Here is a 24596-nt window from a genome sequence, read left to right as displayed (position 1 = left end):
GGCTATAGAGAAGAAAAAATAAGAGAGAAAACTAACAACATCTCGCAGTACGTGCTATCATGTTACGGTTACGAGTTCTACCAATTTCACCGCACGCTTTCCACTGAATGGCAAACCTCTGAAGTCAGTTTTAGAGTGAAACCTTTGTCCCCTACAACTTGGTTTCATACCTGTACGAAAGAATTACCGTCTTAAAAGTACTGTAATCTTCTTAATTGGGCACTTCCACGTACAATTATGATCATTACAGTGTTTAACTCTTATTTTCTTATTATATTTTTCGTACATAGCAGCAACTTTACAATAATTAGCAGCGTTAACCGTGCCACCAAGGTGTTGTGTGAACGCCACTGTGGCTGGATCATAGCCACAATTTGTGAAGTAGAATACTGCCGCATATTTATTGTGGATACTCGAGTTTAGGCGTTACTTACAAAGGAACCAATAAGGCTACCAGCAAAATGAGTTATACCAATATTTTCCTTGTTTAATTCTGTGCGTAATTATTAAGTAATCAATGACCTGCATTTAGGGCTGGCGCCCAACTGACATATTCCCTATCATTTTTTTACCTACCTTTTTCTTAAACGTTTTCAACGAACTTGGAAATTTATCGAACGTCTCCTTTGGTAATTTATTCCAATCCCTTACTACTCGCTCTATAAATGAATATTTGCCCCAATTTGTCCTCTTGAATTCCAACTTTATCTTCATATTTTGACCTTTCCTAACTTCAAAAGCTCCACTCAAACTTATCCTTCTACTCATGTCATTCCACGCCATCTCTCCACTGACAGTTTGAAACATACCACATAGTCTCTTTACTCACAAGTATTCCCAGCCCAAAAGGTTGTAACATCTTAGTAACACTACTCCTATGTTGGAAATCACCCATAACAAATCGTGCTGCTTTCCTTTGCATCCTTTCCGTTTCTCGTATCAAGTAGTCGTGGTGAGTGTCCCATACACTGGAACACACTTTAATTTGGTCTTACCACAGACTTATACGCCCTCTCCTTTACATCCTTGCTACAATCCCTAAATACTCTCATAACCATGCGCAGAGATCTGTAACCTTCCTTAACTATCTCGTTAATATGATTACCTCAATGAAAATCTTTCTTTAAAACAGTGTTCCCCATGAGGTACTATGACCCTATCAACACGGTGCTTAAAACTGAGAGGACATTTCTTCTGGGTGAATCTTACAACTTGATTTTTCATGCCATTTTCCGCTGTCCACCTCACAACAATGTCCAGGACCCCCTGCAGTCGTTCACAATTGCTCTACACAGTATAAAACCATCCGCAAAGAGCCTCATCTGTCACTCCACTTCTTTACTCACACAATTTACATACAGAATATAAGAAAATATAAAGGTCCAATCACAGTTCCCTGCGGGACCCCACTCCTAATCATTACAGCATAGGATATTTAAAGTTCAATATCCCTCTTTTTTCAGTATACCCTATCAAAAGCCTTGGATAGGTCAATGGCGATCCAGTCCATCTGACCTCCTGAATTTTAAATATTAGTTTTTGAAGTTCAATATTAATTTTTTATTTGTGGTTGCAGTAAAATTGTTTATTCGTTTTTTGGCGTCTTTTCTAGGAACCGCTTACCTTTAAAACTATATTCGCGTTAGGTAACAAACCAAACAGCCAGCTACAAATACATTTTATCAAAAAGGAATAAACAGTAAATTACAATTGCAATACATACATATTAAGTATCCATGGTAGTGTAGTTGGATTTTATAGCGTTAATGTTTCGGGGTTCTCAGAGTAAACACACAGAGAAACTCTGTCAGGGAAATCAATTGCTTTCAGGGAAATTATTTTTTGCTAGTACTCTAGCACTGCATACCTTACATTCTTAACTGTTTCCATCCCATACCAGTGTTGTCAACATGTCTCCCGCTGTCTCCAACAGGAGTTAACTGGGATGTCAAGCAATATGCTCTTCTCAATTCCGAGTTCAGTCCGACGACCTAATTTTATTGTCCATCACATGCTCTTTTCAGACTGCGAACGATTCATAAGTCACTTTACCGTATTTTGACGATAATTATGTGCCTCGTGTTTCCCTTTCACAGCTGTCTTATGAGATGGGTGCGCAGAATGGTAAGGACAGCACGAAGCTAGATTATATTTAAGAAATTTTAGGGAATGATGATTGGTAAAATATGAATTTTTAGGCAGTAATATGTTCGAATGCAGAGTAATTCGGTTGTTAGAATGTGTCGCCTAGCCCGTTTGCCCGTAATGTAGCATAAGTAACATACGTTCTAGGGGGGGGGGGGTTCTCATGGGCCGTCCCCCTACTGTTAATGCAAGTCTCATAACATAAACGTTGTGCAGGGTAGCCTATACTTGTTACCCGCTTCGGTAAGTTTGCATTCTGAACTATTACTGCCTAAAAGTCCGGACTCGAATGATGAAGATAAATTCCAATGAAACAAGCTGTAGACATTTATCACGCCACTGTCAAGTTCAGGTAAAAGAACCTGGAGAATACTATGGCTAATATTGTCGTTCCGTTACTGTTTAGTAAATGTTTAAATACGAGGTATTTTTTTAGACTATTTAAACCATTGTCCAATCAGCCAGAATAATCTGGTATGGGACAAGCATATGGCTAATAAAAGAACTTGGGAATGTAAAGATTAAATCTGTCTCTTTTATGAACTTGGCAATTGCTTCATAAACCCCTTGTTGCTTGAAGGATAACATACATTGTATGTTCAGTGGGAGTTAAAAAAGTTTATTTTAAGTAAATTAGTTATTATTTTTTTCCGCAGTGCATGAGAAGATGAGAATGAGAATGCGATTGAGTTCAGCGATTGCTTGGCGGTCACAGGAACAATAAGTCGAATCCAGGACTCCTCTCTGGTAGAGACGGCTTGCAAAACTTACGTGATTGAACCTCATACGAATAATAGAAGTGACGTATCGGCGGCAGGATGACCAAGGTGAGTGTCGAGGGTTTGGTTGTACAACAGCGTATTGTTTTCCTCTCTGTATTTTTGGATTCTTCCAGTTTTCTTCGATGTGTGTTTTGGAACGCTGCTAATTGGCACTGGTGAATCTAAGGTTTGCTGCTCTAGCGATACGGTCAACATATTCGTTGTACTGGTTACCTATATGGCTGGGTATCCAGAGGAAGTGCACCTCAATATTAAAAAGTAAAAGTTGTCGAAATGTCTGAATTATCTGGATTTGATGGACCGTTAAGTTTTATGTAGTAGGTGACTGTATAGCTGTCAAGACGCTTAGAGAGTCAGTCATTATAAGAACTGCTGAAGTTTTAATATTCAAACTGTATGATGGAGCTTCTTAAATAAACCGTTATCGATACCACCTAATTGCACCACATGGTACACAAACTCGTTTGTTAGTTCTTCAGCATGACCGTGGGTTGCTCTACCTGTCTTTGCCAGAGGGGCCTCTTCTGCTAGTTTCGGGCAACGTTGTCACCAATATATATTAAGTAAACGATGAAATCCTGGTGTTGTTTGCATATTATTAGTCATTTTTCAAGCCATACTCTTTATATAAACGAACTATTTTTTCGCAATGTTGTGCCCAATCAAGGAGCGCAATTGAACTTATTTATCAGATGAATTTTCTTTCTTCTCTTCCCAGAATCTCTTAATCCTTTCGCTGAGTTTTTTCTTCCGTTCTTTTATCCATGCAGTTGTGGATAGGACAACCTCGAACAATTCAATAGTGTCTAGCGAGCCGTAGAGACAGGTGTTCCACAGGGGCCTGTCCTAGGTACACTTCTACTTTTCGTCTTTATTGCATCACCCGATGACGTCATACGTAGGTGAGACTCTTGTTGCTTTGTTCAGGGTGATCACCAACGTCTGGATTTTTCGGCAAAATGATGCTTTTTCACCAACGTTCTAAAGCTAGGCCTGTTCCATATATTTTCACCTGTTATGTTTATTTCTTCAAGGTCCTTTTCAATTTCGAATATTTACTTATTCTTGACTCATGGTGAGGAGGTATAATTAAATACATTTCCAGTAAGTCTTCCATTGTCTGTTTTTTGAATATGACCATAAAACGTCAGTCGTCGTTTTCTAATAGTGACTGATACTTTCTCAGAATGCTGGTATAATCCAGGAGATCTCATTTTAATGCAAACTCTTATGCATATCAAGCCAAAGATTTTCCTGAGGATTTTACTTTCTTGTTTTAGTTTTAGTAAGAGATCTGCCTCACATGATAAAGGTTTCTTCTTATTATTAAGGGTAATAAAAATTAGCTAAGTTAACATTTTATGATGCTATAGTCATGTTGTACGAGGTAGAAAGTACGGGCTTCTACACCTGATATTACAAAGAAAGATGTAAGGCAAGCGAGGAGGACTTGCGTTAACAGCCCGGAACAACTGACACGGAAGTATCTAGCGATCCGTAGGGGGTAGGTGTTCCACAGGGGCCTGTCCTAGGACCACTTTTGTTTTTCGTCTTTATTGCATCACCCGATGTCGTCATACGTAGGTGAGACACTTGTTGCTTTGTCCAGGGTGATCGCCAACGTCTGGGGATTCGGATATGCCGCTTGAGGGTTAAAAAGAAAAGGGGGAATATTCATATTATTTATAGGGTCCAGATGTAGTTTCGTCGGCATCCCGCCACCGTTTTCAAATTTGGCCGTCTCATCACCTTCACTGGAGCAATGTTTCGTGGTGTTCGAACTCTTTTCGGGTAGTTACGGTTGTTTTTATTCGCTACAGATCCCGTTTCACTCCATTTTGCATTGCAGACATTGCTGAAGGTTTATCCAAAACACTTGCACAAACTCGGGAGATACGCACGTGCGGATATATAAGAGCGACCGATTGGTGCATCGAAATATGACGGTCTCCAGGATTTCCTGTGATGAGCAGTTCTACTGTTCCTTAACAAGATTCAGTTCCGGGCTAGCTTTATTTTGCACACCCTGTGCATCATTTTCCATCTCACTTGACTGATGACATAAATTTTGATGGCAATGACACATGCTTCTAATAGTACATAATTTCTGGTCATTTGGATGCTGTGATAGCCAAGTTTCATTGCACGTCTTACGATGCAGTCTCTGCATAAACTTGTCCACTGTATCCCCCCTCGCCACATGTGGAAGTTGAAACATTAGTAGCTAAGTAGCGACGAATTCCAATCGTTGTCCAATCAGTATTTGTGTAAGCAGCAGGTTCAAGCCTCTCATTATCTGAACCGCTAGTGAAAGAGCAGCCTCGGGGAAGAAGAAAGTATCTTGTGTTAGAGTTTCCCTCTTTTCGATCACCTAGTCTGTCGTAATATTCTGTAAGGGTCACATATCATCATGTTAGAAAACACTGTTTAGTAAGTGAAATCGAGATGGTATGTAAGAGTGTTTGTGCAATGATCAACGATATTCTGTAAAGTTATTTATTTAATCGGTTTACTCTCAAGGGTTGCTTTTCCCCTGAGCTCAGAGAGGTATCCTACCTCTACCGCCTCAAGGGCAGTGTCCTGGAGCGTGAAGCATCCGGTAGGGGATAAAACTGAGGAGGAGGACCAGTACCTCGCCCAGTCTAGGTCATCGAAAACGTCATCATCATCATCATCGTCAAAGGCGGGCGAACCACTCTACTCCCAACAATTGCCGAGGTTACGGATAGCGGAAGCCTTTACCTTCCGCTCCTCCCAGGGCCTTCATGTTCTGTACTGAGATGACTTCGCTTTTAAGGCGACGATGGTTAGTCACAGAACTAGTTTCAGTTGGAGGATTGCGGAGGTGCAGTACCTTATTTACATAGGCTTGCAGACTGAAGGATATAACCGGGGCGTATAAAGTAATGTTCTCGCCCTAGTATAACCGAGTATAATGACAGAACAAGTGACTTCGCGGTTTGGGCCACGTAGATATCAGCTTGCATTAAGGAGATACTAGGTTAGAACACCGCTGTCAGCACCATGGGCGTAATTTGAACATTTCGATTGGGTGGCCAGGATTACTAGAGTGTTCATGGGCTTCGCTTTTGATAGCGATTTGCGATCACAAAATTATTCCTATTATTCTGTATCTTTCCTTTCCTATAATTTTATTTAATATCGAAACCTCTCAAAAGTAAAGAACATTCACCAGAATTAAACGTAGACTTAATACAAATGTATTTGTTACTTGGCCTGTTTTTTATCCTGAAAGTAGCAATGAAGAAGACAACATGGACAAAAACAAAACGTTTCCTTATTTTATATAATCTGATCACATCGTTTTTTTTTTACGCAAAGTGAGTCCTCTCTTTCGATTTGAATTGAACTCATGCATTACTTTTGAAAAGGCATCACCAGTACTCTTTCTGATAGCCAAACAGCCTCTCCTGTGCGATCATGTTCCTGCAATGTTTGTAAACGCCGTAAGCTTGAAAATTACATCGCAGGTTGCTAAGTACATTGGAGCTGTGGAAAAAAAAAAAAAAAAAAAAAAACGGGGAAGTTAAAAACTGAGAGTAAACACACTTTTCAAATACTTCTATGCAAAAATGGAAGATCTTTCTTGGTTATATTTGATTTTTGAATCCACCATTTGTTTCTTTGAGCAAAAAGTGAAACGGTATCGAAAAATATACTTAAAAATTACGGTATCTATTTCTGTGTATGTAATATTATGAAAATTTTGTTTCCTTCAAATTATTGGGGGGAGGGGGAATGCCAACTGTAATAATAGTGTTATTGGATTAACGTCCCACTAACTAATTTTACGGTTTTCGGAGACGCTGAGGTGCCGGAATTTAGTCCCGCAGGACTTCTTTTACACACCAGTATATTTACCGACACGAGGCCGACGTATTTGAGCACCTTCAAATAAGACTGGCCTGAGCCAGGATGGAACCTGCCAAGATGGGGTCAGAAGGCCAGCGCCTCAACCGTCTGAGCCAATGAGCCCGGCAATGTGCCATCTCTTGCCACCCCCCTTATTACGGCTATGTTAGCAGCTCTGAAGATGGTTTTCGGTACTTCCCCATTTTCACACTAGGCAGATGCTGGGGGCCGTACCGTAACGAAGGCCACGGTCGCTTCCTCCCCACACCTAGCCTTTCCTATCCCATCATCGCCATAAAACTTGTCTATGTCGGTGGGACGAAAAAGGAAAAAATAAATGATTATCAAGTTGCATGTATGCTGTTTTGTTGAAGGCTAGTAACCGAGGCATTTCATACCTGTCCTTCAGCAGACGGACGTATCTTCTTAGCACTTACACACATATACGTTTCCTTCCTTCCCATCTTTTTTCACAGACTGTTCTTTCACAATATTTTGCATGGCTGAGAGATCAGTGAAGGTGACAAACTCCGAAGCGGAACCACTTATCACTCGCAAACGTATTTCGTAACCTCGCCACGGGATAGCGCAGTTATTTATGAGCTGGTTATCGTCGCCAACACAACTTAATTATCCGTGGATCTACGGAATTTTGTTAGCATTCATGGATACTCAGATTTTGCTTAGTTGTCAGAAAAGTAAAATCTCCAGGCATACCAAAGCACCCACTGAACAATTTCCCAGTTTAAATGAATGTTTCTAAAAAGAACCAAAGTCATCTCCGTACAGGCCATGAAGGCCCTTGGAGGGGTGGAAGGTAAAGGCTTCCACTATCCGTAACCTCGGCACTTGATTGTGTAGAGTGGTTAGTTCTACGCTCAGCCACCTTTGCCCCCAGGAATTAACCTGGTACTCATTTTTGGTGTAGGCTGAGTGAACCTCAGGGCCGGAAGTGGAAATGCCGTTTCTTAAATTTTACGACTTCCTAGCGGGGATTCGAATCCACGTCCTTCCGGGCGAACCGAGCATGCCTTTATCGCCTCGGCCAGGCAGTCCCCGATTATTTTATGCAGCTAAGTCCAAAGGAATAATAGTGTTAGAACTTTGCTTACTCTGTGGACTGCGCCACCTATATACTCTTTGGATGTAAATAATACAAGTGTAGCCTGTGTTTATACCGAATGTTAATAAATAATAAGTATATATACCTAATATATCTCAAAAAACCCTTACAGATCTACGGATTATGTTTTTGAAGATTCTTTCAATTGTTACGAGATGTAAGTTTAGAACATTTTAGGTGGACTCTGCTAAATAATATTATCTATATTTTTCATGCTAGTTAGCTGGCATTGTTAAGGGTACAAATTGAAATAAGAGCTCACCAGCCGAGTACGATTACTGCCCCTGGGGTTGTAATGGGCCGAACCCCTAATTTTTATGCAAACCTCAAAGCACTACCGTCGTGCAGGTTGACTCTACTTGTCACTCGCTTCAGTAAGTTTGCATTCTAACCTATTATTGCATTAACATCCAGGCTCTCGCATAAATGATTGGCTCTTGTATTTTTTATGATTTTTATTTCGGTATGTAATACTTTTCGATAGGACGAACAACATAGGAATCTAAAAAATTAAATTTTAGGTACGTTCCCCTAAAATACCATTTTATCCAGCGTAAATACACATTATTTTTTAATCTAGACTGTAGCACATTATTCCCAGACTTAACGTACCGATTGTCATTACATCCTGTACACCCATTTTCGGCTTTGATATTAACTTAGCATCAAAATTGCACGATCACTGCCCCTGGGGTTGTAATGGGCCGAACCCCTAATGTTTATGGAAACCTCAAAGCACTACCGTCTTTACTCAAGACCGTTACTATCCCAATGGTCTGCAAGCTGTTATGAAGGGGATCCCATTTAGCTTTGGACTTTTTTTGAAACTCGAAAGGGCATCACTTACAAAAAATATATCACTCATAGGGTGTAATAGAGCATCTTTTTATATTATAATTATAGTATGTTAATTTTAAGATGTTTTTAATGTGTAACGTATATTTCATTGTAAACCATGCATCAAAAGATAATGCTTCAGACATTTGACCTTAAGGTTACCTACAGGCTGATGATGCCATTAACAAGGGGCGAAACATGTCCCTGAGAAGTGTATATAGTATTATTTAGACTTCATCCACGTAGTACGTGGTGATAATAGAATGTGTTATATTTGTGATAATTTTGCTTATAAATATCAAAACTCGAAATTCAGGAATATCTCCGTTATCATAGCCGGCACGGTAAAAATGTAGAAGGCATAAATGATCAAAAAATTAATTCTATATAATTTATGTAGTATTTGTCAATAGGACCATTAATAACATCAATATTTGTGAGTACAATTTTAAGCCTTCCCCTAAACTACCATTTCATTCAGCGTGAATAAAATTATTTATAGTCTAGATTGTAATGCATCATTCCCCAACTTGACATGCCGATTTTCATTAAATTCTCTTTAGCGATTTTCTCGTGATGCCCATACATGCATACAGAAAATTGTTACTGAGGACACGACTAGTAGATAAATGTAATTCTTTTTAAATTCTGAGTAACGTGTAGACAAACCTCTTATTTTATGGATTATGGGTTATTATAACCACAATGTCAGACCGTAAAACACTTCACACCTTAAAGATCATGGCTACCAGGCGAATTGGACCGATAGTGAAACTTCGTAAGCAGATCGCTCGTGGTGGGCTCCTTCTACATATTTGAAGTTGAAGCCACCATCGATGCTGCTTGCTGAGCTCGGAAATGCAGTAGAGTTGGCGGCAGACGAACCACGTGAGGTCAACAGCGTCACTCATGTCTTCCAGGAAGCCTACGACCTTGGCGTCAGGTGGCAACTTGCTGTAGAATTTATAGCCATTAATTATAGGGGGACATGAGGCGGTCGTAACAGGAAATAGCAGCGCCTCGTGGTTAGGACTGCTGACCCCGTTTACTCGCGTCAAAGTGAACTGGAAGAAGAAAGTCTGTTGGCGCTATGGAGATTTGAATTTCAATAAAGAGAGCTGAAAATCATAGAAACACTTTCTGCAAATACCCTCTCCATTCCTACTAAACAAAATTGTGATCAATAAATTTGATTACTCTGGACTGTTGAATTTTATCTCCTTTCATGTTCCACAAGTTATCGCTCTAAAGAACACACAGTATGTCACGTTCAAAGATCCAGAATAACTCATCATTTATTAAAATGCTACGTTTTTACAACACTTTTGCTGCAGGAATAGATTTGTTTTCAGAATCACACACCGTCATTAATACATATTAAGGCCTGTGTTTCTAATTTATAAATTCAGATCTTACACAATGGTTTTTTTGTAATCGTAGCCTTAATTAAGGCTCAGCCCCAGCATTTGCCTGGTGTGAAAATGAAAAACCACGGAAAAGTATCCTGACGGCTGGCGAGAGTAGGGTTCGAACCCACTATCTTCCGGATGCAAGCTCAAACCTGCGCGCCCCTAACCACACGGCCAGCTCGCCCGTTAGTTATATCTTTGTTGTAATTCCTGTATTTTCATTGTATAAATATATACTTGGTGTACTTTAGATTTTTATTTTCTCTGTATATGTATTTTCTTATTTTCTTTCTTCTTCATTGTCTTTATTTCCATTTTGTATGTTGTATTTATTCATACTTACAAATGTATTGTAGTTATTGTTGTGTTAAGAAAGTACTGAATTGGGCATACTGCCTTTGTACTTCGAAAGAGACAAATTAATTAATTAATTAATTAAAAAACAATCAATCAATCGTAAAATGAAAATATTGGATCAAAACGTGAAGACATTATTAACAGAACCAAGTACCGAAACCACATCTGTAACTTCAAGGTCTTTCGTGAAGAAGCATGGCAGAACAGCGGATGGACAGCAAAAAGGAGACAGGCTGTCAGAAGGAGAACGCAACGACACTGGGCTGCGAAGAAATCTCCTAAAAATGTGTAATTGTTGCTTATTGTGGTCTCTAATAGCTGTAAACGTCTAAAAAATGAAAAAGCCGTCAACTTGCAATGCCCTGTGCCACAAGAAATCCTTAACGTTTCGGTAAATATATCAACACAAATTTGACGTATTTGAGCACTTTAAAATATCACCGGACTGATCCCGGATTGAACCTGTCATAATGGGTTTCAATATCTGAGCTTCAATCTGGTCATCTACCACCATTTCCTCTACGTCCTACTGTTTTCTCATTCCTTTCCTTCCTTTGTGTATTCCGCTTTTCTTTTCGATAGCGTTCTTTCTCTTGATTATCACCCCTCTGATTCTCCCTATCTTCCTCCTTCAGATGATAACATGGTCTATAGCCAAAGACGGTCCATATCTCCTCTGCCTCATCTTCAGCAGTCACGGGTATCATTACGTCTTCATGGATGTAAACTGCTAGGCAATATTGAACGTGACTATCATGCGAAACATGCTAACTTACGGTTTTCTACTTAAATGAAGTGTACACTTGTCTTATTCACAGTAGTTTATGAGCTTAATAGAAATTGAATGATTGATAGACTAAATTGTAAATCTTTCTTACCTCACTGCAGGTATAAAATTTTGTCGATATAACGTACCGTTTAGCAGCAGTTAATCTGTAAATGAAGGTCTACAATATTGTAAACTTCATATTAAAAGACCAAAATATACATATAATTCATTTTTATTGTAGATTTTTAAATACGAGGGTTGGTGATATAATAGTGGCAACTATTTAATTACAAACGATACAAAAGTGATACATGTTTTACTGTTCTTCACAGTGGTCACCAGCATTGCGTATAACTCTTTGCCAAAGATGTGGAAGTCGTAGGATATATTCAGCAGCGCCTGTTGTGTTGAAAGTTCGAGTGGAGCGGTCTACTGCCTGACGAATCTCTGGAGCAGTTCTGAAGCGATTGCCACGAGGTGATTCCTTAATCTTAGGAATCAACTCGGAGTCAGAAGAGCTTAAGTTCGCGAAGTTTTGTGGATTGTACATCAATTCCCAGCCCCGTCGACCGAACAAATCAGCCGGAGCTTGCGCTGCACACGGCCGAGCGTTGTCGTGCAAAATGATAGGTGGGTTCTACAGAAAGTCTCGTCGGTTCTTTCTCAAAGCTGGTCGCGGGTTGTGTTCCAAAAATGAACAGTAATACTGCGCATTGACGGTCTGCTGTGGAAGATCATAATAAGTTAGGATAACACCATCACTGTCTTACACGAGAATAACCATAACCGTAATTTTCACACTGCTGGGGTTTTGATAAAGTTTCGATTTTCGTTGTGACCCGTAATGTCACCATTCATTCGATTGCCGTTTCAGTTGTGGCTCGTGCGATTTGGCCCATGTCTCATCCACCGTAATGATACGGCATAAGGCTTCGGTCACAGCGTTCCAAGTGGTTACGAGCAGCGTCGTATGTTAACCATTTCTGCGGAACCTATCGTGATGGAAATTTTTTCATGCCCAGGCATTCCTTTAGCATGTGAAGTTCAGTGGTATGCGCTAATCCGGGTTGGGCCAGCTCACGAATCGTATGGCGTCGTTCAGTGTCCAGTAACGCGGCGAAATTCTTCTTCACTAACACTAGGACGTCCTGACGGACGCATGTCTGCCATATATTGACGTCCTTCGTTGAAGGCTTTTACTCACTGTACCACTGTTCTCTAAGGCAATACAGATTCCCCACCAGCCGCTTGAAGACCTTGATGACACTGTCGTGCTGTACGACCTCTGGCACATTCAATCTTTGGCGTTATTCCTGTTTCGAAATATCCGGACAACACCAGCTTAGACCGCCAGTAAACAAGAGGTTCTCTTCCTCACGCCAGTTCGCAAGCGCGTGAAATAAGGGAGAGTCCATGTGCTCTAAAGAAATATACGTAACTAACGTGTGATATCAGTGACATTATTAGGTTCCGTTCCATGGCGTCTTTATAGCAGTTTTGCCACTATTAAAGTTCCAACCTTCGTATTTTTACAATTAAAATGTCCATAGGTGTATTTGTTTCTCTTAGCACATTACAAAGAAACCAAGCAATAAAATCCCATGAAAATGTTGCCCTAATGGACCTTCGTGTATTAAACAACTGCTGATCAGACTAAAGACTTGCAGATTACGAGGTGAAGTTTTCGGCCGTTATTATTGGCTTTCTAAACCGGACCAACTCTATCGCCGTGAATTATCTCCACGTTATTGTTCGTCCTGGACTTGGAATAATGCGATCATATGCTTTAGAAAAATCAATCATGCTAGGAATAATTGCCAGAGGACTCGTTGTTTAGACACCATTTAAAAAGATCCCACCCTCACCCTGGAACAACTAAAGGTGGCAGTGTGGAACAGAACAATTTGGACAGCGCTAATTCATAGAATCGTCGATGGTCGGATTCGACTGAATGGATGACGTCTTTTTAAGCCGTCGTCTCCAATCGGTGGTAGACGATCCACACGGCCAGCTCCGTTCTTGGCGTTGCAACCATGCCATGTGGATTTATTGGAATATCTCTCAGGATCTTTAATGCAGTGGTTTCCCGTTGCCTTCTGCATCCTAATGCCGTTGACCAAACTGGTTCCTCCGCCTTTGGGAACAATTTCTTGTCCCCAGGACAATAGAGTGCCCGCTCATCCACTCTCAAAGAGACTGTTGGCACTTGGTATAGGGTATCTCCTTATACCGGGAGATAATCGGTCCCTTCATTCGTTAGCCGCCTGCATATAAAATATTACTTTTATATGCAGTCGTTGCCCCCTCTCTACCGCGGGGAGGTGAATGTCAGGATTTCACCGTCATTGAAACAAGGACCAAATGGCATTTCCTTGTTTCTCTGGTTCTTTATAGACGATGGATGACATCAATATAATTATATTGTCTACATATTAAAAGAGTTTACTATAAACGGCTTTGGCGAATCCGTCAGTCCGTTCTCCTGGACTATTTGCTTCATGTTTGTTTCATTCTCTCCGGAATTACCTGCCGGTGAATCATGAGATATTGATAGGTTCATAAGTTAAACTAACTTTGAGTAATCATAAAATCAAATCATTAAATTATCATTCCACTACTTGCAGGCGAAGACTTAGACTAACCTGCAATACATTCTGTATTTAGCGCGTTGCTAAGCGACTAACACTTTCATAGTAATGTCAATGCGTGCAGCCATGTTTGATTACTACCTGTCAAGCCAGAGAGTATACACTTCCTCTGATCGTAGAAGAATACTATTCCCTGCTAGGTACTCATTGGTTCTCTAACCTTTCCCAGCTTTGAAACATATTCAACAGATGGGAGAGCATTCCTAATAAGTTACATGCTGCTAAGTGAAAAAGTCTACGTACAAACAGACCGCATTATGACAACATACTGTACGCCTTAGACATTATATGGGAACACCTATCGAAGGATAACCTAGCTACACTAGAAAAAGTTCTCTGCCTGAAAAAAAAAGCAACGCTCCTTCGAGACTAACCTATGAGCTCACAAGAACTGCAATTAAAAATACCATTGCCATCTGCGACACAACACCAAGCCTTACATCAAGAACTGCAGGATTAAAAAGCGAACTTAAGGTTAGATTTTCCCGTCAGAATGGATGTATTCTGTCTACGAACTGCGGCATACCATAACGCGCTTCTTATTAAACGTAAATAAAACCATTGAAAAGGGCAGACAAAACAATATGAGTACGACAATCATATCAAAACGAGTTATTTGGCCAGTTTGTGACGAATGCTGCGGAGTAATACAGACCCTCTAGTATGTTATATATTATTATTATTATTTCAGAGGGAATAACGTCTGTTTAGAGTTGTGGTGTTGGGTTGATGACTCGCCTCTGTTCAAGTGCTGTGGCCGTGACCAGTTTGGTTGACTGAATTTGTTAATTAATGATGTGACTTGAATTAGCGTAGTGCTTAATTTGGGACTGAAATTTGGAAGGGATTAAGACGCCGAATCATTAAGTATCGTTAAAAAAGAATTGAGTTGCGTTTATGGAAAGAATTTTCAGAAAGATTGGGTGTGGTAACCACAGGTTAATTTGGCTCCACATAGTACCAGTCAACATATTTATTTGAACATTTTTAAATCTCTCACATTTTGTGTAATGTCAGCTGAAAAAAGCAACGTGAGCAACCCAGCAAGTGAGTTCCTACATCACTACAGCCCTGGTCAGACACCGTATATCCTCAATGTTCCCTGTCTCTTATTCCCTGACTTGGAATGGACTGCTGTAGGACACCAAATTCCGACACATCGGCGTCTTCGAAAACCATACATTTAGTTAGTGAGACTTTTCCTATAGGCCGACTAAAAACCATGATATTCAGCTATTGCGTTTGGGGTGGGTTTTCATGTTGCGCATCCTCTGGCTGTGTTGTTCTTTCCAGGGGATACTTGTCTTCCTTCTTGATGGTTTGTTATTGAACCTCTTTTGTTTTTGCATCCTCCTGAAAGATGTGTGGTTTTTTAAGTCTCTTTCTTTTACTCCCAGTTCCTGAAGATCTTTGTTTACTTCCATCAACCATGGTAAATTGGTCTTCCTCTTTTACTGGTTGGTCAATATGGCATGGTGCATCCTGTAGATGTGTCTATAAAATGCCAGGCGTCTCTTTACGACCACGTTCGTGATTTTGTAGAGCTCTTGTTTGGGTCTCTTTTGTATTCGTTCCTTTCCTTCTGCTCCTAATATCTTCCTCAATATTTTTCTCTCGTGGATTTCGAGCTTGTCCGTGAGTTCCTTCCTGTTGAATATTAATAATTCAAGGCTTCAGCACGGATGACTGTCTGATAGTGCTTAATTTTAATGTTTCTGGAGAGTCTTTATTGTACGTGTTGTTGGTCAATTGATATGCCAGTTTTAGCCTTTTAACTCGAGTTGGTAATGCTTCTCGTTCGGAGAGTTTGGGTTCCAGCCATTCTCACAGGTACCTAAACCTGTTAGTTTTCTTCATCGTTCCTTGCTTCAGATGCAGTATACGAGGATATTCACTGATACTTGTGATCTATTGTGTTTTCTCAAGTGAAATGTGTAACCCTACATTTGCTGTTTGTTGTCTGAGAACATTGAATTGTTTAACTGATGTTTCTAATGAATTAGATAGAAGTGCCAGGTCTTCGGCGAATGTCAGACAATCAACATTCAGTCCATTGCCCTTGTGTCCCAGAGAGATACCACATGGAATGCCATGTCTTGCTAACTCCTTTATTAAAACTAAAAAATGATTAAGAAAAGTGAATAGTATAAGTTTTTGACATTTAACATGACGCATATTTTTTAAATCTCTCTGAGTTATCACGAAGTAAATAAATGTAATAAACCTCTCTCTTGACTGTGTACGGAGTCACGTTGTTTACCTCAATGTATTACCACACACACACACACACACACACACACACACACACGCACGAACAGAACTCAAACCACACCTGACTCTCATCGATGATCGGTTTCAGTTTCACTTTCACCAAAACATGTTTTTTATTATACTCTTAATAACTAATCGATTTTGGAACACGTCCCAACACGCACTGTATTCATATTACACTCGCTGACAAATTTCTCTTTCCCACTGATCTGCACTGAGCGCTGTCTACTACTGTACGTTACGTTCTGAAGAAGAAACACAGGAAGAATTAAACAAATAATAATAATTATTTAAAAAATAAACACTTCCGGAGAGAAGACAAGGAGAAAGATATAAAGGAGAAGAAAAATAATTAAGTAACAGCGACTAGGAAGTTAGAACAACACCGTCTTCGGAGAAGAGTAAGGTGAAAAGTCCTCGAACATTTTCTCAGCTACACGAAAAAGCATAGAATTATGGATACGTTTCTGGGCTTAAAAGACGAGAGAGAGAGTTCTTAACCACAATTATGTGCTTTTCCATGTAGCGGAGAAAATGTAACAATTACAGGAGAGTACAGGTTCAGTTAAGTATTTTTTCGCGAACTTGTCCCTTTCATAACTAGAATCCGTATTTTTGGCAGTAATAGGTTAGAATGGAAACTAATTTTGTTATTGAGAAATGTCGGCTAGCCTGCTCTTCCTTAATGTAGAGGAAGTAACATACATTCTAGGGGTTCTGATGATCCGCACCCCTTACGTTTATGCAAACCTCATGGCATAATTCTTGTGCAAGGTGGTGTGTATTCGTTACTCGCCGCAGTAAGTTTGCGTAAATAACGATGATGATGACGACTGTTGTTTAAATAGGCCTAACATCTATGTTATCGACCCTTACTGCCTAAGATTTCGTGCTGTGTTCATAACACTCAGCCATACTAGTCATGCGTGGAAATCCATTTACGTAGCATCACTCATACCTCAGGCACTTCGACACAGCCACTCAGGAATGAAACAAAAGAATTGGCGGTAGGCTGTCACTATAGTAACGGCCGCAGGGTTTTGAGAGTTTCGTAGACTTACTTATTAGAAATAATAATAATAATAATCATAATAATAATAATAATTTATAATAACTACTTTGCGTTCCACTAACTATTTTTACGGATTTCGAAGACGCGGAGGTGCCGTAATTTTCTCCCGCATGAGTTCTTTTACGTGCCAGTAAATCTACCGTCACGAGACTGTCGTATTTGACCATCTTCAAATACCATCGGACTGAGCCAGGATCGAACGTGCCGAGTTAGGGTCAGAAGGCAAGCGCCTCAACCATCTGAGCCACTCCGCCCTGCTAAAAATTAAAGGCAAATATTATGTGGATAGTAAATGTCAACCTCGATAAGAGAAAGACGACTGACTTTCTATGGACACCTGAGAAGAATGGGACCGGAACGCCTAGCAAATAAGATCCTTATTTTCCAGGAAAGAAGAAAAGCCCAAGTACCATGGCTGAAGGAAGTTCATCAGGAATTTTAAAAAATGTGGCATTGAGGAGGGAGGTATTACAAACAGAACAGCGTTCAGAAGGAAAATTGTCGAGGTGACGGATCTGTTCGTAGAGAAACCCGAGATAACAAGAAGGGTGTTCTCGCATGAGGAACGAGCAAAAGCGAGTCAGAGATTGAAGGAGTATTGGCGTAAAAAGAAAGAACATCAACAGCCAAGGAAGGTGTGTAATCGTAACTCATAGGAGGTTGAAACGATCCTAAATAACATAAATGAACAAATTTTATTCTGTAGAACACCTTAGAATGTGGGTTATAACTCCGTGTAGTATGGGCCTGCGATATGCGAAATAAGAGATATAATTTAAGACTTCAGTTTTTTGAAACAGGTAGTCTCCTCTTTTACCTGTCAATTAATCCTAGAACAGGCTAGAATCTTGTGGTGGCAGCCATATTTGGCAGATTTTATTTGTCTAAGTAAAATACAAATTATCCTCAGGATATGAACTAAATCTACAAAGTTCTATATATCTACGTGAGACTAATACACTGAAGATCGTGTGTTGAAACGAAATTGCATAAATATTTTGACTAGAAGAAATTTACACTCTGTTCAAAAAGTGCAAGTCCTAAATTTAAAAAAATAATAAGAATGTTGATCACATGTATACAACATGTCACATAAAAATGGAGATATACAGATAGTCAATAATATATCTTTAATGAACTAGCAAATGTTTCATCACTCTGAGAGTTATGTTCATGAAACTATTAGGGAAAGCATATTGGCATGTAATCATTTAGAGGGGTGACTTTAGACGATATTTTTACGATACGTTGCTTTATTGAAGGCTCATAATTTTCACTTTTCGATATTTGATGCGAAAAGTAGCCAATACACATTCCGAATCTGACTGGGGATCTGTTGGTTTATTGCCAATATCCTCTCAAAGTCAGATCCGTCACTTTCATCTTCCAAGAAACTTCTCATCGCTTCATCATTAGGATGACATATTTAGGCACACACTGTACTAAAAATGTATATAAATAATTGAATAACAATGTATATACAGAAGTAAATAACTCGAACTGAACGCAAATATATGAAATAAAATGAAATAGAATAGCAAAGCAGAGGCAATTAAGGTTTGTTTACAAACACTAGAGAAATGGCGCTTGACACATCGTCGGAAAATTTCACTCATCTATTTCCGTGACGTTGTGTCCAAAAAGGTTGTAGCTATGAATAAAACTGAACTCACCACTACTGTGGAAATCACAAAAAGTAGACTCTCATAGCAACTGTTGAAGAATTGTGGAAATGAAGTGAAGAAATACAGACGTGTCGAATATTCGATAATGCCATTACAGCAGGAACCAAAGTGTCGAATATTCGAGAGTTGCCATATTTAGGGCTAAGACATTAAACATAATCGAAAGTAAAATACCTACTCTTGGCGATATGCGCGTTCTATCCAAGTACTAAATGCGTCTTAAATTTGTTCTTTCCATGCACCCGTTGTCGAGGAATGTAAGTGTATGTTAAAAAAAAATATTTACACACTATTGTAGAAACACAAGTGACAATGGTGTCAAGAAGCTGATGACTCCAGATAGATCCCCGGCTCAAAAAACATATCCATGCTAATTAACCGTACTGGGGGAAAACTGAGAGCGAGCTAGTTTCTCAAAGTTTGCCTCACTGGGCTAGAGAGAGCTGTTACAGCACGACTGACGATATGAGCTGAACCTTTCATAAAGAGACTCCAGGTTTTTAGGTAGTAATTGGTTAGAATACGAACTAGTTTTGTTATTAGGAAATGTAGTCTAGCCCGTTCTTCCGTAATGAATCGAGAGTAACATACATTCTAGGGATTCTGTTTGACCGTACCCCGTACGTTTATGCAAACCTTATGGCATAACCGTTGTGGTGGGTGGTGTGTTTTTGTTACTCGCTGCAATAAGTTTGCCTATATGGTGATGATGATGATGATGACTGTATATGAAAGGGGCCTAAGGTGATAGTGGTGGTGATTATTGTTTTAAGAGGAAGTACAACTGGGCAACCATCCTCTATTAACACTAATCAGAGGGAAAAAATCGAAGTGACTCGACACTTCGAAAAATGAAGGGGCCTAACATATATATCATCGGCTCTTACTGTCTAAAATTCCGGGCTCTGTTCATAACACTCAGTTACACTAGTCCTGCTCGGAGTTTCATTTACGCAGCGTCACTCGTACCTCAGGCATTTCCAGTCTGTCACAGCCATGAATATGACTGAGATTTCTAAGAAAGCTATACTTTCCTCTGGCCCGCATGACGAAACAGATTCAAAGATACTGCTTCCCTTAGAAACAGGACTGAAGCATATAAAATTCGTCCCTGTCTCGATTTATGTTGTAACGTTTTGGAAAACTGATTTCTTAAGTTCTGCATACGTGCGACATTTCATGACTCTACGTGAAAAATATACCACAGATAAAAGAATGAATAACTGTTCAATAAACACAAAATTTGTAAGTGCGTTGTCGAAAGTGATCATTTCTGTAGAATGAGATGTGTATAATTTTCTATCACTTGCAAAATTAAGAATTGCAACCTTTTTTTTACTAAACCATTCAAATTACAAGTAATAAATATAAATATTTAGATAAAAATAAAATATAACAACGTTCAAAAATATATTTGCAGAACGCATAAAAACGAAAGCAAAGTTCAACAAACAAAGTAAATTCAGAACATGATATTAAGTAGGAAGAGAAAACCTGTATATAATTACGTAAAAAAAGTAAAAAATAAATGAAAACGTAAGACAAACCATAAATAGAACACAATATAGAATAAAGCAAAGTAAATAATAGTATGGCGGCAAGCAGACATATTTGTTTAAGTCTTATGTACATAGAACGCAATACATAATAACAAAAATGGAAAACAAGTATTACGAGATACAGAGGTATTATTTAAACCTTCTGTACATGAGGGAAAAGTGAAATATTATAAACATATATGTAATTATAGCAAAATAATAACAGTAGCCCAATATTATTTAGGCCTTTAGTAATAAACATCCTACTTTATTTGTACTGACCTATCTACCACAATCATTCAAACTTGTGATGTATCACAAGTCGCACGAAACAGTAGACGTCTGTTAATTATAAATGGAGTTCATATCTTATTTAAACAAACATGCCCTTTCTGCTCGTTTAAATATAACGTAGACGGGCAGAGAGGAGAGAGAGAGAATAAATTCAATTTTAATATCTCTTAAAATAAATTCAACAATGGATATTTTTCATTTAGATTAACAAAGGCCCATAAGTAGACTTCAGGTTTTAGGCAATAACTGGTTAAAATACGAACTAATTTTGTTATTAGTAAAATGTAGTTATTGATGATTACAAACCTACTATCCTTTGTAAGGTTGAAAGTCACGCATTGTAAATTTACTTTATAGTCAGCACTGATGCAGCAAACTTCAAATAATTACACAAATGGGAGTACATTATGCAGAGTGTTAACACACATGTTTAAGGTCAGATTTCACACATGCTAGGAGAGTAATAATCAGTATGTTTCAGGACCCTAAAGTGAAACTTAGACGATCTTCACTAAGAAACAATGATTATGTAACTGTACTGCTCTGGGGTTGTCTTAGTTATGTAATACACGAGTTTTTATGGCGTGTTTTGTTACTTTCTAAATTAAAAATATGAATGTTTGTACATTGCCCATAGCGCTTCTAAATAACTTCAGTCACGCACAATGCTACTGTTAGTGTAATGATTCTCTCTTTTTTTATAACAATAAAAAAGTCTTTTTAGAGTCAGCCTGCAGCAATTGCATTCTGAGAGAAGGAGAAAACACTCCACCAAGAAAAATACGATCTAACCAACCGATATTGAATTCCAGATCCACAGTACAATGAGTCATCTATAACAAATTGCGTGATGCATTTGCTAAGAAAATAATATATTCTTTGAAAATTTATGGAAACGGGGAACAAAATTCTTCAGGAAGTATTATGTCATAAAAGAAAGTACACTAGTGGTACTTGCATAACGCGTGATTTTTTCGTGCATGTAGTTTATGATTTGTTCTGGGATTATCACTGGTGCAGTTTGACCTCAGGGAGTATGGCTCTTAGCACTCCGCTGAACATTATTCACATTGGGATTTGCCACGCTTTCTACGCAAAGATGTGGGTTACAATGTAATAAATTTAAAATGAGTTACATTGCATTTACTGAATACAAAACAGTCCACACCTCTTGTATGGTAATGACGTATGCTTAATCGGGAAAAGAGAAGAAACCCGAATCAATATTGCTGAGATAAGATTCATGAATAAATTCCGTATTTTTAGGCATTAACAGGTCAGAATGCAAATAAATGTAGCGACAATAACATAAATTGTAGGGGTACTGACGGGCCGTACCCCTTATGTTTATGCAAATCTCATGGCACAAGCGTTGTGCAGGGTAGTGTGCATTTGTTCCTCCCTCCAGTAAGTTTTCGTTCTAACCTATTACTGTGTGAATTCCGGGTTGTATTCATGAGACGTACAGTGGGATACACACGATAGGATCACAAGAGGAAAGAAGAAATGACGAAAGAGCTGAAGGTAGAACATGTAATAAAAGGGAAGGAATCTCAATGTACATCTAACGATGGCAACTAGAGGAAGTCGCTCTATTCAACGCCCTGCTAAAGCCTTGATCACGCGAGCTTTGAATATATGCGCGCCCAACGCACGGTGGCCATTTGTTCAAATGAACGTTACTTTACGTGCATTTGTCAGATTCAAATTTAACGTCACGGAGTTTGATTTCCTATCGTATCTCATATCGTCAGTTATGAGGAAAAGTAATCGTTTCAGAATGTTATCACCCAATTAACACAGAACGAAATATTCATGCTCATTTCTACACGCTATATTGCCGCCTCAGAGAAGGGAGCGTTACACTTTTTAATTACTTCCGTGTGTTTGCAGCCTGCTTTGATAAATTTAAGTCTTTATAAAAAAATCTGCAATGCATACAAATACAAGTATGACATGTGGGATTGTACCACAGGTGTTGCTAGCAATTATATTCAGGTAAATACCAACATAGTGTATTTTTTATAATACAGGTTCTCTAAATTCTGGACATTTAACTAAGCATATCATATTCAATCTCCTTCGACTAATAACTAATATCAGCACATGTAGAAACTATTAAGTACGACTTTGTTCTTTAATGTGCATGTCTTATAAAGTACGGTAAACGCGTATTAACACTTTGCTATACAATTAACTTTCTTCAGATCAGCCTACTTACAGGAGGGCAATCATGTGACCATACGGAGTGCGCGGACCTGGATGATGTGTGCGACGTGTGTTGGAGCTTCCGTTAACGCAATGCTCTTGTAGACAAGACCTAACAGATGGATCAAGCCCGTAACACACCACTTGGCCTTATATCTACTTGGATGATGACGATGATAGTGGAGATAACTTCATTCATGCGATTGAAACAGAAATTTCAACAACAAATGTTTGGGATGGGGATTAGAAACAAGAAAAATGAAGTGAAGTGTACGCCTGATGTGCTTATATCTCACACGTAAAAGTGATCAACTTTGAGGAACATTTATGTGTGAAATATTATCCGTGAGCCTATCATACGCAGTGGTTTATATCTGAGGTTTCAATGTAGGAAAATATGAGTGTTCGCCGTGGTTTATTTTGCAAACCGGTTTTAATCACAGCCGATTTTTCTTTTGAAAGGCGATATTTTTCTTACAATATATTTAAATTACTTGACGTATTAAAAACGGCTATGTTAAAAACAAATATTGCGTATAAAAAGGGTTGTGTAAAAGAATCCTCCTTCTAATAAGAAAAACTTTTCTTAAATCTGAAATTTTAATATTTCAGGTAATGATTTTCATAGTTTGCCAGTACATTCCTGCACTATAGGATGGTTTGTCATTGTATTTTTCCTCGTCTTCTAAATTATTGTTTTTGATCTAATTCTCTGACCTGTTGTTGCACTATATTTCATATGCCATTCTCTTTTTTATGCTCACATTGTTCTCTTGTAGATATATGTATTTATTAAGTGTATATTTACTACAGCGTTCGGACGTGATATTTAGTTGAAGGTTGATATTGTATCAAATTCCAAAGTGTAGACATATTTACACGCATAAAAGCTCGTGTGGGAATCCCCAAACAAATTACTTTCTCTGTAGGTATGAAAAAAATGTATAGCAACAACTCCACGCTAAGAAGGTGTCACTTGAAGAGAAATGTTTGAGTTATTTTCTTTCTTGTAGCGTAAAGTACAAAAAGGAAATGTTTCTGGCTTTATTCTCCTGTGAATCACTCTTCAGAACCGCATTAATGCTGAAATAGATTCCAACGATGTAATTAAAAAGTAATAAACACCACTATCACTGACTACACTTATCTGTATCTTCACACTCCACACAAATGCTACACACAATAATTTACAATCTGTAAGTATCAATATCTACGATAGCTTGCTACCTCAACAACTGGCTGTCATCACACCACTCTTTATAAAACACGATTAAACTGCCGATACAGTATCAACAACACAACACCATGCCAGTTCACTGCCGATTCGCGACCTCGTGGTATCAATACAGTTCAGCTACGATAACAATACCAACTCTGTTATATGTATATACTAACTAGGATTCTGCTTCCATACAGCATAGTATTACTACTAGAAGAATTCTTAAGCACCTGTTCTAGAATTGTTTTGAAACAAGCTTGTCACTTTGGCACATAACCTGCTACAAAATTCTAGAATATTATACAACATATCCTTGGTACATGAATATTCCAGAGCTCACTTATCACTTACCCCATACACTGGGGA

The sequence above is a fragment of the Anabrus simplex genome, chromosome 12, assembly GCF_040414725.1.
Source record: "Anabrus simplex isolate iqAnaSimp1 chromosome 12, ASM4041472v1, whole genome shotgun sequence".
Classification (NCBI taxonomy): Eukaryota; Metazoa; Arthropoda; class Insecta; order Orthoptera; family Tettigoniidae; genus Anabrus; species Anabrus simplex.
This window is presented reverse-complemented; position numbering follows the sequence as displayed.